The 18204-nt window shown below is 41.7% G+C and overlaps 1 pseudogene across 1 annotated transcript; it reads left to right on the top strand.

The window, feature by feature from the left end:
* The first annotated feature begins 11200 nt into the window (after window positions 1-11200).
* LOC104787902 (major pollen allergen Ole e 10 pseudogene) lies at window positions 11201-11730 on the top strand (annotated as a pseudogene). Its single transcript, XR_015557764.1, has one exon. The product of XR_015557764.1 is annotated as a major pollen allergen Ole e 10 pseudogene (transcript).
* Window positions 11731-18204: the final 6474 nt, after the last annotated feature.

The raw sequence follows: 18204 nt of genomic DNA, 5'->3' as shown, positions 1-18204 counted from the left end.
GAACCAATCAGAAAACTTTTCCATTTGAAGGATAAATTTATATTTGCGTTAACTTTATCCAGTAAAATATGTGTTGATTAAATAAAATTACGCTAAACAGTTTGTCCTCACTCTCTATTTTCTTAGTAAGAATTTAGAGAGTAGTATTTTATCTGATACCCAATTAATGAGACTAACCGTTGGAATATTAACGAATGAAATAATTACGTTGCTAAGACTAACCATTAATACACACGTATACTAAAACAGGCTCTCCTCCAGGCATAGGATATGACATCATTACAAAAGGATACAACTAGGCCTGAAGTATGTCGATTTCACGAAACATGTGAGTCCAAAAACGTTTTTTGTTTTCCTTTAAATATATATTATTTTTATAAAATGTCCCACCCATGACTTTCCTCATACGCTCGTGACAACGTTTTTATTAGTTTTACCTGGTCAAAATAAAAAAGGGAAAATTCCCAGAAAAAAAACATGAACTAATTTTTATTTGGAAGAAAAAAACATCAATTTTTAAGGCTTCTAAAAAAATACATCAACTAATTTTTTTGTGTATAATAAAACCTAAACTATAAAATATTGGCAGCTCATACCTATGATATTAAACAAAAAACAATTATTCTAATTTTACCCTCTGAAAATTCGAGAAAAAAAATATATTTTCTTTCTCCTTTGTTCATCTTCTCGGAGCTTAGTCGATTTTCTCCTTTGACATTCCATAGAATTCCCGAGCCGTCCTCGCTTTGGTGTCGACCGACACACCAATGGTGTCGATCGACACTGACGTCGAACATCGTCTTCCCTGAAGCTCCATTGCAGATCTCCGCTTCCAAACGACTCCCAAGTGTCCCAAACTCTTCCAAACGCCACATAAGGCCATAGAAACCACAAGCAAGTAAGGAATCAATCAAACAACTCAAAGACACAAAAACATAGAATTCTCAAGCTTAGATAATCCATGGTCATGCACTCACCTATTTTGCAGGAGATTTGATTGACAAACGGTGGAAACAACACCTTAAGAAGCTTCTCCTTCGTTCACAGCAACAATCCTCCCTTCCACAGCAACATATCTCACCAAAAACCACCAAGAACAAGCCAGAATCTCCCAAGAACACTCTCAAACGCTTTCTCTCCTTTTTCTCTCTTTTCTCACTAAATGGCGAAGAGAAACACGAAACCCTCGACTTCCCTTTAAATATGTCAGTTTGGGTAACCAAATAAACCAATCCAACCTGTAATCGAGAATTTAAAACATTCTGGTCAAACCAGAAAAGCTTGGTGTTGATCGACACACCCGCGGTGTCGATCGACAACCCATCCCTAAATCATACTATTTGGTTCGCGGATGTTACAATTTTATAGAAAAACTTGTTAATCTAGTTCACCAAGACTATAAAATGTTGTCATCAGAGTGTTATGTGAAATAGTTTGTGCAGAACATAAATAAATAGAGGACTAGTTGTCCCTCCTTAGGGCGAGTTTAAAACTGGTCCACCAAGTAAATAAAAATGTTGTCTACAAATTTTTTTTGTGAAACATCTAGTGCATGGCATGATTAATAGAGGACAAGTGGAGGTTCTGAACAAGTGTAAAACTTGTCTATCGAGTAAATAAATTATTGTCTTTGCGAAATAACTTGTCCATAATAAAATTAATAATAAACAACATGTTGTGTTTAATTGATCCACCAGCTGAATTCCCTAATATAAATCGATATGGCGGCTCCGGTTGGCCCGGCAGAAGAGCTCCGGCGGGGGCAGTGGCAACAATGAATGCCCTGGGGAAGAAAACATAGGTGAGCTTCTGAAAGAATCGTCAAAGTGTAAAAAGAGAAAAAGAGAGAACAACAGCTACAAAGAAGCTTCTGTCGGCCTTCTTTCACGGCCAAAGACTGGAGAAAGGTGCGATGCACACCGAGCAGAGGAGCCGAGGAGAGCACACAGAAGAAGACGACAATGGGAGAGAGAGAGTCAACTAGAACCAAATCGAGAAGTTAAACGGCTCATGACGAACAGAGCATTCAGATTTTGGGTAGAAAATTTTGAAAAGAAAGGTTGAAACATTTGACATGAGAAAATGTTTTTTTTGTGTTTCGATTTTGTGAATTTGGTTAGATTTAGAGACAATTAATGGAAAAATAAAGAGATGAGTGTTTGTCTATTTACTTTTTCTGAAATTGGTCTGACACAGAAGTTCAAAAGACAAGCTGAAACGACCGACCCTTTTTTTTTTTTAATAAATAATAAATAATTGTAATAATAATAATAAACTACAGCTAGTGGTCCCATACCCACTAGCCACCTAACCACATTCACAATCAACAGCGGAATACTCAATACCAATAACCAATAATAAACCAATACCATAGCATAAGCAATATCCAATAATCAATCATCAGAAAACATGAAACCAGCAACCTAACAATGTTTCTAGGACTCAAATCTAGCAACCTAACAATGCCAGGTAACCAATCAATCGAGTCCCTAGAACATCCTCCTCTTCATTGCCTTTGATTCCACGATCACACTTTGCCTTTACCTGCACACCACAAACAACAATTGAGATGCGTAAATATTATCACAAATACTTAGTGAGGCAATCCTCCCATCTACTGGGCTATACACACAAGCCATAAGATCTCTACATGCCACAAACAACAAACAATAAAACAAACCAGGCAATATACAAAGCATGCAACATCCATCGTAACTGGAAGAGGGGTGTCGACCGACACCAGATGGTGTCGATCGACACTGACTATCTGGTGTCGACCGACACCAAACTGGTGTCGACCGACACCCTGCCCGACACTCCCGAAAACCCTAGTTTGTGTCGACCGACACCTCCACATGGCATCGATCGACACTCGCCAAAGTCCCGAGCCGTCCTCGCGTTGGTGTCGACCGACACCAATGCCGAGCAGCGATTTCCCTCGATCAGAAAGGAATCTCTCAATCTCTTCCCAAAAGCTCAAGAACACTCTCTCTTTTGATTTTCTCCCAAAAACGGCGAATAACACAAAATAACACGACCCTAGGTCGTTTTCTACCTCTAAAAACTCGATTTTTAGGGATTCCCTAAACCAACCACGCAAACCGGACAATTAAAATTGAACCGACCAAACCGGCCACAACTGGTGTCGATCGATGCCTCACTAGAAGGTGTCGATCGACACCCTTACCAAAATACCAAAAATTGGTTTGCGGGTGTTACAATTCTCCTCCACCAATCTAGATTCGTCCTCGAATCTCGAACAACCATCAGCCAAGGACTCCCGTGCAACCGTCTCCACGGCCCGCACTCCTCCAACCGATCTACAGAAGGTCACCTCTAGGCGATAGACTCACGCTCCAGGCGTCATTTGCTCTTGACTTTTTGGACTTTCCTTTACTCATAGGCCTAAACCTTGAGTTTTTATTGGCTCCTCATCAGACCTAAGTCTGCATGCCAAAATATATAAGGAAAAGTCCAAACTCGTCTCTCGGGTTGCCACCCTACAGCGCGCCCCTGGATCGTCATCCGAAGTCGATATACCAACCATACTCCCGAGCCACAAAGTCTCTGAATATGGCAGTACTAGGAGAACCTAAGTCCTCCAAGAGTCGCGAGCAAACGATTCTGAACACGTCTGAGTCCTATCCCTATCCAGGTTTCCTTCCCGTGGCTCGCGTAAAACATCTCAATGTCCTACCAACCACATATCCCCTCACCGGGATACCCCATGATCACACAAGGATCATATTCACGCCACAAAGGCCATCTGTCCCGAAGGACCGACTGTCCCGAAGGACCATCAGTCCCGAAAGACCGTCTGTCCCGAAGGACCATCAGTCCCGAAAGACCGTCTGTCCCGAAGGACCATCAGTCCCGAAGGACCGTCTGTCCCGAAGGACCATCAGTCCCGAAAGACCGTCTGTCCCGAAGGACCATCAGTCCCGAAAGACCGTCTGTCCCGAAGGACCATCAGTCCCGAAGGACCGTCTGTCCCGAAGGACCATCAGTCCCGAAAGACCGTCTGTCCCGAAGGACCGCCTTAACAGGCACTCTGGCTAAACAGCCTGCCACAAAGGCCACACAATAACAAAAGAAATACCGCCACACACTGGCACACTGACTCAAAAGTCCGCCACTAAGGCCACACAAGCCCCCCAAGGCTCTCCACCGCTAAAATGGACAAATTCAAACTCCCGGAAAACTTTCCATATTTAGCACTTCCCATTTTTGAAAACTTTCCACTTTTGGAAACTTCTATTTCAGGAAACTTTCTTCCAAAACCCCGCCTCACGAAACTTTGTACCCCGAACACCATCTCATCTTGTTACTGAGTCGCACAACCAACCACCCCAAGCAACCGAGTAACAAGAGAGATGGGCTGGAATACTCCATTTCTGCTCCAGCCACAGATTACAGATGGGACCAGGCTAAACAAGCTCAAGTCGCGGCTTGCTTCTCATACCACTTCTTGAACCTTGCCTTCATCCTTGCCTCAGGCTCCCAAGTCTGCTCCTCAACACCATCACAGTCCCACAAGACTCTCATCAAAGGAATCTTCTTCTTCCAAAGTTCCTTGATCCTCCTCTCGAGAACCCTCACTGGTCTCGCCTCCAAAGTCATGTTAGGCTGAAGATCCTCAGGAATCTTAGCCAACACCTCCTCTCCCTCATGGAGACACTTCCGCAACATAGACACATGGAAAACCTTATGGAATGCACGCATCACCTCAGGTAACTCCAATCTATAAGCCACTGGTCCAACCCGCTCAATCACTCTGAATGGACCCATATACCTCGGACTCAACTTAGTCTCTGACAATGACCTGTTCGGACCCCGCAACATGGCCATCTTGAGGTACACTCTGTCTCCTACCTGAAACTCAAGATCTCTCCTCCTCCTATCTGCATAACTCCTCTGCCTATCCTGAGCCTCCTTCATGTTCAGCTTGAGAACCCGAATCTTCTCTGAGGTCTCCTGAACAAAACTAGCACCAAACATGCTCCTCTCCCCCACCTGAGTCTAGCATAAAGGTGTACGACATGGCCTCCCATACAAAGCCTCATAAGGAGCCATCTTAATGCTCGCCTGATAGCTGTTGTTGTAAGCAAACTCTACTAGGTTCAGGTGATCTGCCCAATGGCCACCCCAATCTAACACACACATCCTCAGTAAATCCTCCAGCGTCTGGATCGTCCTCTCTGACTGTCCATCAGTCTGGGGATGATAAGCTGTACTCATATGCACCTTAGTGCCCATTTCTGCCTGAAATGCCTTCCAGAACACCGAAGTGAACTTAGAATCCCTATCAGACACAATGCTCGCTGGCACCCCATGCAACCTGACTATCTCCCTCACATACTTCTTAGCCAAGACCGCTGCTCCATCAGTCTTCTTAATGGCCAGAAAATGTGCTGACTTAGTCAACCGGTCAACAATGACCCAGATAGCATCAAAGGTCCGTGACACTGGCAAGCCTACCACAAAATCCATGGTGATCATATCCCACTTCCACTCAGGAATGGGTAAACTCTTCATTAACCCGCCAGGAACCTGAAGCTCAGCCTTCACTAGCTGACACACATCACACCTCGAAACCCAACTAGCTACATCCTTCTTCATCCCGACCCAATGATAGTATCTCTTGAGATCACGGTACATCTTAGTCGCTCCTGGATGAATAGACAACTTGCTCGCATGAGCCTCTCTCAGAATCTCCTGCCTCAACTCCTCATCCTTGGGCACACACACACGACCGTGCACCAAGATAGTACCATTATCTAAGACCTGATACTCTGAATCCACATCCTTAGAGGCATTCACCAGCCCCAAATCCTTCTCCTGAGCCAACCGCACTCTACTCAGAAGATCCGCTCTATCTACAGCTTCCAAACCCAACGGTTCCTGTGAAACAGCACACAAGCTCAAAGCACTGATCTCCCCTACCAGAGACTCCATCTCCTGCTCTTGAGCCGAAGCTACCCTCTTCCGACTCAGAGCATCTGCAACCGTGTTAGCCTTACCAGGATGATAGGCTATCTCCAAATCATAATCTGCCACCAGCTCCATCCACCGCCTCTGTCTCAAATTCAGCTCAGGCTGAGTGAATATGTACTTCAGGCTCTTATGATCTGTAAACACCTGTACCTTTGCACCATAAAGATAAGATCTCCAAATCTTCAGGGCAAAAACTACAACACCCATCTCCAAATCATGAGTAGGATAGTTGCCTTCATGCACCCGCAACTGCCGCGAAGCATAGGCAATAACCTTCCCATGCTGCATCAGAACACAACCCAAACCCACTCTAGATGCATCTGTATAAACCACATAGGGTTCTCCCTGCTCAGGCAAAGCCAACACTGGCGCAGTAGTCAGCATCTCCTTCAGGCTTGCAAAGCCTTCCTCACACTCTTCTGACCAGACAAAAGGAACATCCTTCCCTGTCAACCTAGTCATAGGATGTGCTCTGCTTGCAAACCCCTGCACAAACCTCCTGTAGTAACCTGCCAATCCAAGGAAACTTATGATCTCTGTGGCATTATGCGGTCTAGGCCAATCTCTGATAGCCTGAATCTTCTCTGGATCTACAGAAACCCCCTCTGCAGAAACAATGTGACCCAGAAAGCCCATCTCACGCTGCCAAAAACTACACTTGCTCAACTTGGCAAACAACTTCTGCTCCCGCAGCTTCTCCATAACTACCCTTAAATGCATTGCATGCTCCTCAGGACTCTTAGAATAAACCAGAATATCGTCGATGAAAATGATGACAGATACATCTAGAAACTCCTGAAACACACTGTTCATCAATCTCATAACCGCTGCTGGTGCGTTAGTCAACCCGAAAGGCATCACCACAAACTCATAGTGCCCATACCTCGTCCTGAAAGCAGTCTTCCTCACATCTGCCTCATCTATTGGTATCTGATGATAAGCCGATGCCATATCTACCTTAAAGAACCAAGTAGCACCCCTCAACTGATCCAACAACTCATCGATCCTAGGAAGAGGGTACTTGTTCTTCACAGTGACCCGGTTCAAGCCCCGATAATCAATACATAACCTGAAACTTCCATCCTTCTTCTTCACAAACAACACCGGCGCTCCCCACGGTGATACACTAGGACGGATGAATCCCTTACTCAACAGATCTTCTAGCTGCTTCTTCAGCTCTGCCATCTCTGCTGGAGCCATCCTGTAAGGAGCCTTGGATAACGGCATCGTCCCTGGTTCAGTTCAATGGTGAAAGGATCCGACCGAGATGGTGGTACTCCCTGCAAAGACTGAAACACATCCTCAAACTCCTCCACTACCGGAATACCGCTAACCGTAGACTTCCCCACTGACTCTGGCATAGATATAGTAACCAAATAAGCCTCACGGCCCTTCTCGATCATCTTCCCAGCCTGAATGGCTGAGATCACGAGACTCCCCGAAGTCGGTCTACTACCCTGAAAAACCAACTTCCCTCCTGGACGCTCAAACTCCACTCTACCCCGATAGCAATCCAAATGCACCATATGCCAATGCATCCAATCCATCCCGAGAATAACATCATACAGCTCCACTGGACTGATAAGCAAATCCGCTGGCCATGACTCTCCTGCGATCTGAATATCAATTCCTCTAGCTCGTCCAATAACTCTCAGGAACTTGCCTCCCGCAACTCTAACAACTCCTGTACGTTCTCCAGGATCCCCGCTGATCCCCGCACACTCTGCACGCTCTGGAGTAATGAAGCTATGCGAAGCTCCAGAATCAAACATAACGTGGGACTTAAACCCGCCCACCAACAAGGTCCCTACACAAACCTCATGTGTTGAGAACCTAACACTTTATCACAGGAACATAAAATCTGACCCTACTAAAATTCACAAATATTAAGTACCAGAAATTATACCTGTGATCGCTCCGGCACTAGTTCCACCAGCCTCTGCTGTCGTGTAAACCTGTGGCGCCTGCTCAATCCGTGCTACCTGCTGACCTCCAGGCTGCACCTGCTGCAACGCTGCCACTGCTGCCGGCTGCAACTTGGGACACAAGGGCCTGATGTGCCCTGGCTCCCTGCAATGATAACATACTCGAGGCCCTACCGGCGGAGCACTCCTCTTGGGACAACTAGCAATCTTATGATCCTTGCTCCCACACTTGAAGCAACTCGCACCACTCTGTGTCTGCGTAGCCTCCCACTTCCTCTTGGTTCTCTGAGCATGCCTACCGCTCCTGCTAGAACCACCCTGCTGCTGAGCCTTACTAGGCTGAACTGCTGGAGCTACCGCCACTGACTGTGCCCGGATATCCTCCTCAATCTCTGCTGCACTCTCAACCAGCTCTGCACGCGTAACAAAACTCCGCCCTCTACAATGAACTCTCAAATAATCACGTAGAGCCCTCAAGAACCTCCTGATCTGAGCCTCCTCAGGCTCCATAGCCCGACCTCCATAACAAAGAAGTCGACTGAACTCCAAGTCCAGCTCCCGCACTGACCGTGTCCCCTGAGACAACTGAAGGAACTGCACCTCCAAACGATCCAATGCCTCTCTAGGAAAATACTTGCGGTTGAACTCCAAAACGAAGTCAGCCCAAGTCATCTCCCGCTGCACCCTCCTAGCAGCCACAAATCTCCACCACAACTCAGCATCACCACTCAAAAAGTAGACCCCTATGTCCACCCAAAACTCCTCAGGACATCTCAGAGTGTGGAAGTTACGTTCCACTCTCGTCCTCCACGCATCCGCAGCAGTAGGATCTACGCCTCCCAAAAACTGCTCCGTACGCAACCGACCTATCTCTGTCAACATGCTGAGATAACGAGCATGGACCCCCGCATCCGCAGCCACTGGCTGCCGCTCCTCCGCCACCACTGGTGGCACTACCTGAGCTTGAGCCAGTACCACTGGTGGTAACCGCGCCAACACCTCTGCTAGCTTAGCCGCAAAGTCAGTACCAGGGACTCCACCCGCTGGGACTCCCACACCCGGGACCCTAGCATCACCGGCCACTGGAGCATCAACACCGCCCCCTCCTGCCACACTCACGGAATCCCCCGGAACATCTTGCGACTCGCCAACACCCTCAGCTGTCATACTCTGGTCCTCGGTCTCACTAACCACTGGGGCTCTGCCCCTACCACGACCACGTCCGCGACCACGTCCGCGTCCACGACCTCGACCAGCCACAACATCCTCTCTAACCATCTGCACTACCATGAACAGAAGGCTAAGCAAACAATTTCTATTATAACACAGAAAACATAAACTCACCGTGGAATCACACACTCGGCTCGAAGAGGATGTTCTAGGACTCCATGCCACACACAATTGACTAACTCACATAATCAATCAAGCAATCCCAAACATCTACAACAGAAACCTAGTGAACCCAAACCTAGAACCGTAAGGGCTCTGATACCAAAATGAAACGACCGACCCTTTTTTTTTAATAAATAATAAATAATTGTAATAATAATAATAAACTACAGCTAGTGGTCTCATACCCACTAGCCATCTAACCACATTCACAATCAACAGCGGAATACTCAATACCAATAACCAATAATAAACCAATACCATAGCATAAGCAATATCCAATAATCAATCATCAGAAAACATGAAACCAGCAACCTAACAATGTTTCTAGGACTCAAATCTAGCAACCTAACAATGCTAGGTAACCAATCAATCGAGTCCCTAGAACATCCTCCTCTTCATTGCCTTTGATTCCACGATCACACTTTGCCTTTACCTGCACACCACAAACAACAATTGAGATGCGTAAGTATTATCACAAATACTTAGTGAGGCAATCCTCCCATCTACTGGGCTATACACACAAGCCATAAGATCTCTACATGCCACAAACAACAAACAATAAAACAAACCAGGCAATATACAAAGCATGCAACATCCATCGTAACTGGAAGAGGGGTGTCGACCGACACCAGATGGTGTCGATCGACACTGACTATCTGGTGTCGACCGACACCCTGCCCGACACTCCCGAAAACCCTAGTTTGTGTCGACCGACACCTCCACATGGCATCGATCGACACTCGCCAAAGTCCCGAGCCATCCTCGCGTTGGTGTCGACCGACACCCCAACTGGTGTCGACCGACACCAATGCCGAGCAGCAATTTCCCTCGATCAGAAACTCCGAATCTCACCTCCAATCTTCTCCAATCCGCTCCATGCACTCCCAGAAGCCAAACCCAGTCCAGACAGTGATGAAATACCATAGAGAACTCAAAGAAACAACCACATAAGCACCAAATCACATAGAATCTAGAGATCTTAGCTTAGATAAGCCATGGTCATGCACTCACCTCTTTCAAGAAGATTCTGACCAACAAGAACGAATTCCTTCACTTCTAGCAAGCTTCTAACACCTTTCCAGCCTTAGGTCTCCCAAGAACAGCAAGGAATCTCTCAATCTCTTCCCAAAAGCTCAAGAACACTCTCTCTTTTGATTTTCTCCCAAAAACGGCGAATAACACAAAATAACACGACCATAGGTCGTTTTCTACCTCTAAAAACTCGATTTTTAGGGATTTCCTAAACCAACCACACAAATCGGACAATTAAAATTGAACCGACCAAACCGGCCACAACTGGTGTCGATCGATGCCTCACTAGAAGGTGTCGATCGACACCCTTACCAAAATACCAAAAATTGGTTTGCGAGTGTTACACAAGTCAAACAAATAAAATCGAAATTTTTTTTTGTCGTTGATAAAAAGAAGGATATGATGAGGAGTATTTTAGTCTTTTCCTCTTATATTTGGAGTATTACTTAAAGTAGTTAGCAAATGTGGTAGAATGGATGAGTTTGGTTTTATAATGTGATAAAATTGTTAGAAAACTCTAATTTATAAACAATTTTTTCTCATGTCTAGGCTTCTAATTAAGGAATTATATTATAGTTAATGTGTGACTGACAAAAAAAATTAAAATATAATAATAATAATTTATAAATTAATTAAAACTAATATTTTGTAAACTTTTTTTTTTGTCAACATATTTTGTAAACTATTTACATTGACTTTAATAGTAGGCTAGTCTTATATTTTCAACCATAAACTGGTCAACAAATTATAAAATTGGTCAACGAATTATAAAATAAAGTAATAATATTTTATGGAAATAAATTACTTTCAGAAGAAACTATATATATATATATATATATATATATATATTTAGTATATATATATAGAGATATTGCAATATCATTTGAGTTATCATTTACAAAGCAAAAGACCACAATGTTTTCTCGGTTGACATTAATCTTCTTTTTATTTTTCCTTGTAAACCACTCCCATCATGTCTCATCAAAGACATGGTGTGTATCAGATCCATCGGCAACCGATGCACAATTACAAGCTAACCTTGATTGGCTATGCGGTAGTGTATTACCAGGTAGTTGTGTATTAATCAACCGTGGTGGACCTTGCTATGAACCAAATACTCTTACTAACCATGCATCATATATAATGAATGATTACTACCAGTTCAACGGGGGCACTCAAGAGGCTTGTGATTTCAATCATTCTGGTCGAATTGTTGATACTAATCCAAGTTATGGTGGTTGTGTGTTTGCATAGAATACATTGTTTGGTTCAGCGGCGGATTCAGAATTTTTTTTTGTGTAGGGAACAAAATATCTATAATTAATAATATCTATAATTAATTTATAATAAAATTATATAAAAAATATTTAATAAATATATTTTCTTACTTTTAATATATTTAAAATATGAAATTCAAAAGGTCATTAAATTTTTACAAAATATTATTTATATTAGACATAAAATATATTGTCTTTAACCGCATCAGCTCAATAGTAGACTTATGCGACCCATGATACAATAAATGTTTAACGATGTGGTTCTGCACTCGGCCATATACAAGATCTTTGACTACCGTTTAAACACCGTTAATTTGCTTTAACATCTTTTATGATAATTTATAAACTTAAAAAAACATTTTATTGTATAAAATTATTTTAATTAAATAATATTTTACATTCAAATAAAAATAAGAATAGTCTACATATATTAGATATATCTAGAAAACTTTAGTTCCACAGTTTCTCAGTTACAAATCATAACTAGTTAACAACCCGCACTATGTGCGGGATAAATCAATTCAAATAAATTATTATTTGGTATCTAAAGTGTCAGAATAATAATCTTACTCATAATTTTTTTGTTTTATTCAAATTTATATTTTATTATTTTTTGTAAATATATGTTTCATTTGTGAAATATGAAAACAATTTAAACATGGTAGAAAAAGTTTTGATAAATTGTTATCAGTTATGGTAATCTGTCTTTTTGTGTTATTAATATTTCACGTTATTATCTACAATGATTAAATAAATAAGACAATATTTTAAGACTAATCAATTAAAAATAATCACAAGTTTAAAAATACCATGAGAAAAATGTATAAAAATAGTAAATAATAAAAAAAAGTATAGTAGTGGTAAAACATTTTAGGGAAAAATGAATGTTATGGGGTTAAAAAAAATTCAATACCATGGTAAGATCGTTGAATCACAATAAATTATTAAAAATTTAATATCTTGTTATTATGATTATTGTAGTAGTTATTTTTTGATAAAATTTTCTTATGAATACATATTATATCAACGTAGATTATATCATCTTGGGTCACGAAGATTAGCATACACATTTTAACCAAATGAGCTAGGAGACTATAACTGGTAATGATCAACTAGAAAATATTTTAAGTTAGTATGGGGCATGTGCCCCACCCTATATCAACGTAGATCCGCCCAACTTTGGTGAATGATTTTGTATTTTCTTATGAATATAACAATTATGTGGAGTCAAACGTATTTATAAACATTATGTAAGGTTAATAAATGAAATTTACTCTTCATTGAGTTTTAGTCATATAATAAGTGTTGCTCTAAAAAAAGTCACTCTTACCAGAAAAACAAAAAAAAGTCATATATTAGTTTTTTTTTTTTTTTTGAACAAAGTATTTTATCGTAAAGATTTTGGTAATTATCCTCTATATATTAACAGAGAAGCGCTCTCGTGAAAAAGTTAATGTGTCGCCGCCAGAGAGCTCGAGACACATTTAATTATTTAGCCTCATTTAAATTTATTATTTACAACTATATAACATTATATTTTTAACAAAAAAACAAATTTGTTATTCTTAAAAACTTTATCACATAACTTATTAATATTCATTAAGTTTAAGCTTTAAATATATTTTATATATTAGAAGAAATATTTTATTGAAATGCATTTGTAACCCACGCGGATCTCACGAATTCAAGCAGAACAGATGCAAAGATATTTTGCGGCTCAAAATATTTAAATCCATTGCGGGATGGCTTAACGGACGGTTTTGACTGGGTTAACAATTTTATTTAAATTATCCGATTCATGAAATTTTAGTTTTTGTGATTTTAACTGATTTGATAGTTCAAGATTTTGATAAAAATCTAACGATCACTAATTTGGTTCACAGTCTATCCAAATCCGTCATCATGTCAATCTAAAATTTATGGTAAAACGATTACTATTTTAAACTTTCATAAACTTGATGAATTCAAACCTATATAAATTTGTATTATAAATATTATACTAAATAAATATATTTACAAATATAATATCTTAAACAAAAATTTCACTCCGTGCAACAGCACGAGTTATTACCTAGTATTCAACATTAGAGTGCTATAGTATGAAAATTGTCAAATCATCAGTATTTTGTTTTTTTTTTGGGTCAATAACCGTACTTTCAATTAAATTGGGGTTGGTACATAGTTTGATACAGAGTTTGGTACAGAGTTAAGAGACTTCATAAGTGCCTCTTTAGTTACCGTATCAGCTTTGACATTTTTCTCTCGATTAACAAAGATAAAATTGCAGAAGTCGAAAAGGGTAGAAAGTCGAAGGATGTCGTGTTGAATCTCGTGGAGCTCCTTCAATTGGAGGTCCAAACTGAGTGCTTTGATCAGCAAATGCGAATCTGAAGCAAAAGAAACGTTCCGGTAGCCGAGATCGAGGGCTTGGATGAGGGCAAGATGAAGAGCCATAGCCTCTGCCATGAGAGGAGATCGGACATTTTCTGCTACTGCCTCACCCTGTCTCTCCCAAAAGGGAAGGTGTTGTTCAAAGATCCATCCAAAGCCAGCTCGTCTTGAATCCTCGTGCCATGCAACATCTGATTGTGTCGATATCCAAGAATTGGATCTGGTCGGGTGTAATTGTCGGTCTATTCCTCCGGGTTGGGATATGTGCAACAGTCCACTCCTTAGCTAGGGTAATAGACTTGGAGATTACATCACCGCTTGACAGACAGATCTGTTTGAAGATTCTTTTGTTTCTGGTGGTCCACAAGGTCCACAAGATCCAAGGGGAGAGCGAGCCGTGAACTGGTCCGATTGGTGGAAGAATTATTAGCTTGTTCAAGACCTCAATTCCCATTCTGCAGCTTGTGATGACAGAAGGGTGGATTGGGTTCTTAAAGGCGCCGCCTCCCATACTTGTTTAGCGAAGTTACAGTAGAACAGAAGGTGGACTATCGATTCCTCTCCCCCACTGTGGGGGCAACAGGCTTGCGGGTTGTTACCACGGTGATTCAAGTTGTTTCCAACTGGTAGGGCCTCATTCATGGCTATCCATAAGAAGGATTTGATTTTTGGCGCACACTGGAGATTCCATATATCCTTGATCCAGTTAAAATTTTGCAAACTGGGAGGTTGCCACGGAGGAGGATCCGCCTTTTGAGACGCATGGTAGCCTGTTTTTGCAGAATATATCCCATATTTGGTAGCTAGCCAAATGTATTTATCCTCAGCACCCAATTTGTTTGGTCGAAGACCAAGGATTTCCTGTTCATACTGAGGTAATATAGCTCGGATCTTTTCTCTATCCCATTCTTTAGACTCCGGACAAATCAGGTCCTGAACTATTAAATGTTGTGTGTTTTCTAGTGGAGGACCAACTGGAGATAGGGGATGGTCGAGGGACATCCACGGAGTTGCCCACACTCTGGTGTTTCCTCCCGTTCCAATAGCTACTCCAAGTTGAGTTTTCAAAAGATCACGACCTAGGCAGATTCCCCGCCACCCATGAGAAGCAGTGGTCGACACTGAGCAGTCTAGAAAAGAAGTCGTGTTACAATATTTACACAGCAAAACTCTTGCCAAGAGAGAATTTGGCTTAGTAAGTATCCTCCAGCTGATTTTTGCGAGTATGGCATGGTTAAAACTTGTGATGTCTTTGAAGCCTAACCCCCCATCTCTTTTTGTTTTTGTCATTTTTGACCAGGCAATCCAAGACATCTTCTGTTTCTCAGAGGAGGAGTCCCACCAGAATCGGGTTAGAGCCGATTGAATCCTCTTGCATAAAGAGCCAGGAAGTAAGAAGCAAGACATAGTGTATGTCGGCATGACAGCAAGAACCAACTTAAGCATGGTAGTCTTTCCAGCAGTAGATAGGAACCTTGATGAATAACTTTTTGCTTTTTGGTTTATTCTATCTATGATCTGGTTAAATAGGTCTCGCTTTTTCCTGCCAAACATCTCAGGGAGACCTAGGTACTTACCTAGTCCTCCTACTTTTTGGATTCCCAAAAGCCTTTGAGCCTCCATCTTAATGTGTTCTTCACTTTTTGAGGAGAAAGTAATTGCCGACTTTGACTTATTAATCATCTGACCCGAGGCTTCTTCATATTTCTTCAGAATTGTCATCAAAGTTTTACAACTTTTGGAATCTGAGGGGCAGAAGAACATTGTATCGTCCACAAAAAGGAGGTGATTGATCCTAAGACTACCTTGAGAGACCCGTAAATCCATGAGACTACCATCTTGCTGAGCTTTGGAGCATAGGCCTGCTACGACTTGGGTGCAGATGATAAACAGGTAAGAAGAAAGAGGATCCCCCTGACGAATGCCTCTACAAGGTAAGACTGATCTGGGATAACCCATTAAGTAGAAATGCATATGATACAGTAGTAATACATTGCATAATCCACTTTATCCATGTCTGATGGAAACCCATTGTCTCTAGGACCAGTTCGATGGAGGCTTTACTCATATCTGTTTTAACAGCCATAAAGCACCTTTTTGTTGCTCCTGATGTTTTGAGATAATGCAGGGCTTCGTGGGTGATAAGGACGTTGTCAGTGATAGCTCGCTTAGGGACAAAAGCGGATTGGGTTTCTGAGATGATACTTTGACGCACCGGTTGTAACCTCCTTGAAAGGAGTTTTGAAATGATCTTGTAAAAAACCGTACAAAGGGCAATAGGCCTGTATTCTGTCATTGCTTGTGGACTTTGTACCTTTGGTATCAATCTAACATGTGTTTCATTGATGCTTTGTTGCAGGGTCGCGGAGAAAAAGAAGGCTTGAACCTCCAGGACGATGTTAGATCCCACTGTCTCCCAGTTGGATTGAAAGAAACTGGCAGAGAAACCGTCGGGTCCTGGAGCCTTATCAGGGTGTATGGAGAAGCATGCTTTCTCAATTTCCTCCGGAGTAGGTAAATCAATCAACTTCTGGTTTTGTTCATTTGTTATGCAGGGTGATAACTCTCTAATTTACATATTTTTAGCATCCTTTTTTGTCCATATTTTGCATTGTTCATACCTCTAACTTAGCATTTTTAGGTCATTTACTGTAGGAATTCACTTTTAGAGCATTTAGGGTGTTGCATTTCTGCATTTGCATATTTTGGATGAAAACAGGTGCTAAAGAGCCAAAAATGGGGAAAAACAAGGACAACTCGAGCATGTACCCGAAGGAGCCATCGAGCTAACCCCAACACGATCGAGGAAGATCCGAGAGCATGAAGAGCAACCCGAAGATCCACCCGAGGAGTTACCCGACTTCACCCTCATGTACCCCATCGAGTAGACCATCGGACAAGTCTGGGAAGCTAGGTCAAATGGGTTTCCATATATAAACCCCCTCTTTCCCTAGCTCACAAACGAGTACGCCGCAGACCCTTAAACCAGAGAGCGAGAGCTTCTGTGAGAGAACTGAGCGACTCAACATTTTTCTTCTTGTTTTGCATTTTTATTTTGTAGTTTTCTTAGATCTTTATCCCTTACTCTTTCTACTCTACAGTATCTTTTAATACAATGTCATTTTCGTTTATTTTGATTGCTTTGTTATTTGTTTCTATATCCGAGTAGTGTAGTAAAGTTTCTAGGGATGGGATAGATGATTTTGTGTTCTTGATCGGTTAGGATGCTTTAGTTGATTGTGATGATTGATAGATTTCCTTCTAGGTTGGTGTTCTTAATGCTGTCAACATACCGAAAGATTGAGATTAGATCTAGGGCGTTTACAATGCTACAGGCCGAAAGGAGTAGATAAAATGCTTGATTTAGCCGATGCTAGAGGTTTACTTAGCTCTGAGTGACAAAATCAAATGAGTTTAAGTCTACTGACAATAATGAATCGTTCTTAATGCCTGCTTGTTCATATTGCTAGTGCGACAATGTGGTAGTGTGTTCAAGGTTGATTGTTGCTAGTGTGAAAGTGTGGTGACAAGGTCTTAGAGGTTCATTGTCTAGAAAATAATTGCTTGAGATGTAAGGCATCCGTACTGGTCTAGAACACTTAGGATTCGATTACCCCCATCCTTAGGAACTTTCGTATTTTATTTGTTTACATTTTCTTCACTTACTCGACCACTTACCCGATCAGGTACACGATAACCTGCATCGAGTAATACCTCGAGCTGTTCATATCTCACTTGCATACTCGATCACCCCACTCGATCCTGTACTCGATTGCTTGCATCGAGTGCTTAGGCCGTGTGGTTTACTTGTTTATATTCTTTTACTTTGTTTATTTTAGGATTGTTAGAACCAAAAACTTAATTGCTTGGCTTGACTTATATTGTACTGATCATATCCTTTCTGCTAGCAATACACAACCATTTGGATTGATAACCCTTTGTACTACAACTGCATAGGGAATTGATACCCTTGGTGAAAACTAGTCTATCATAGGGCGAGATAGTTTCTTCCACTATACGTCGCCTGTCTCCCTGTTGAGAAGTAAAGAGTTCAGAGAAGTAGTCCGAGATCACTTTAAGAATTGCTTCTTCTTCGAAGGTAAGATTTCCATCTTTGTCCTCAATTACTGAGAATTTGTTAATGGTAGCTCGACCTCTGGTTATAGAGTGAAAGTAAGTAACTTGTATTTTTG

Source organism: Camelina sativa, chromosome 5, assembly GCF_030686135.1.
Source record: "Camelina sativa cultivar CO46 ecotype springtype chromosome 5, ASM3068613v1".
Classification (NCBI taxonomy): Eukaryota; Viridiplantae; Streptophyta; class Magnoliopsida; order Brassicales; family Brassicaceae; genus Camelina; species Camelina sativa.
This window is presented reverse-complemented; position numbering and strand designations above follow the sequence as displayed.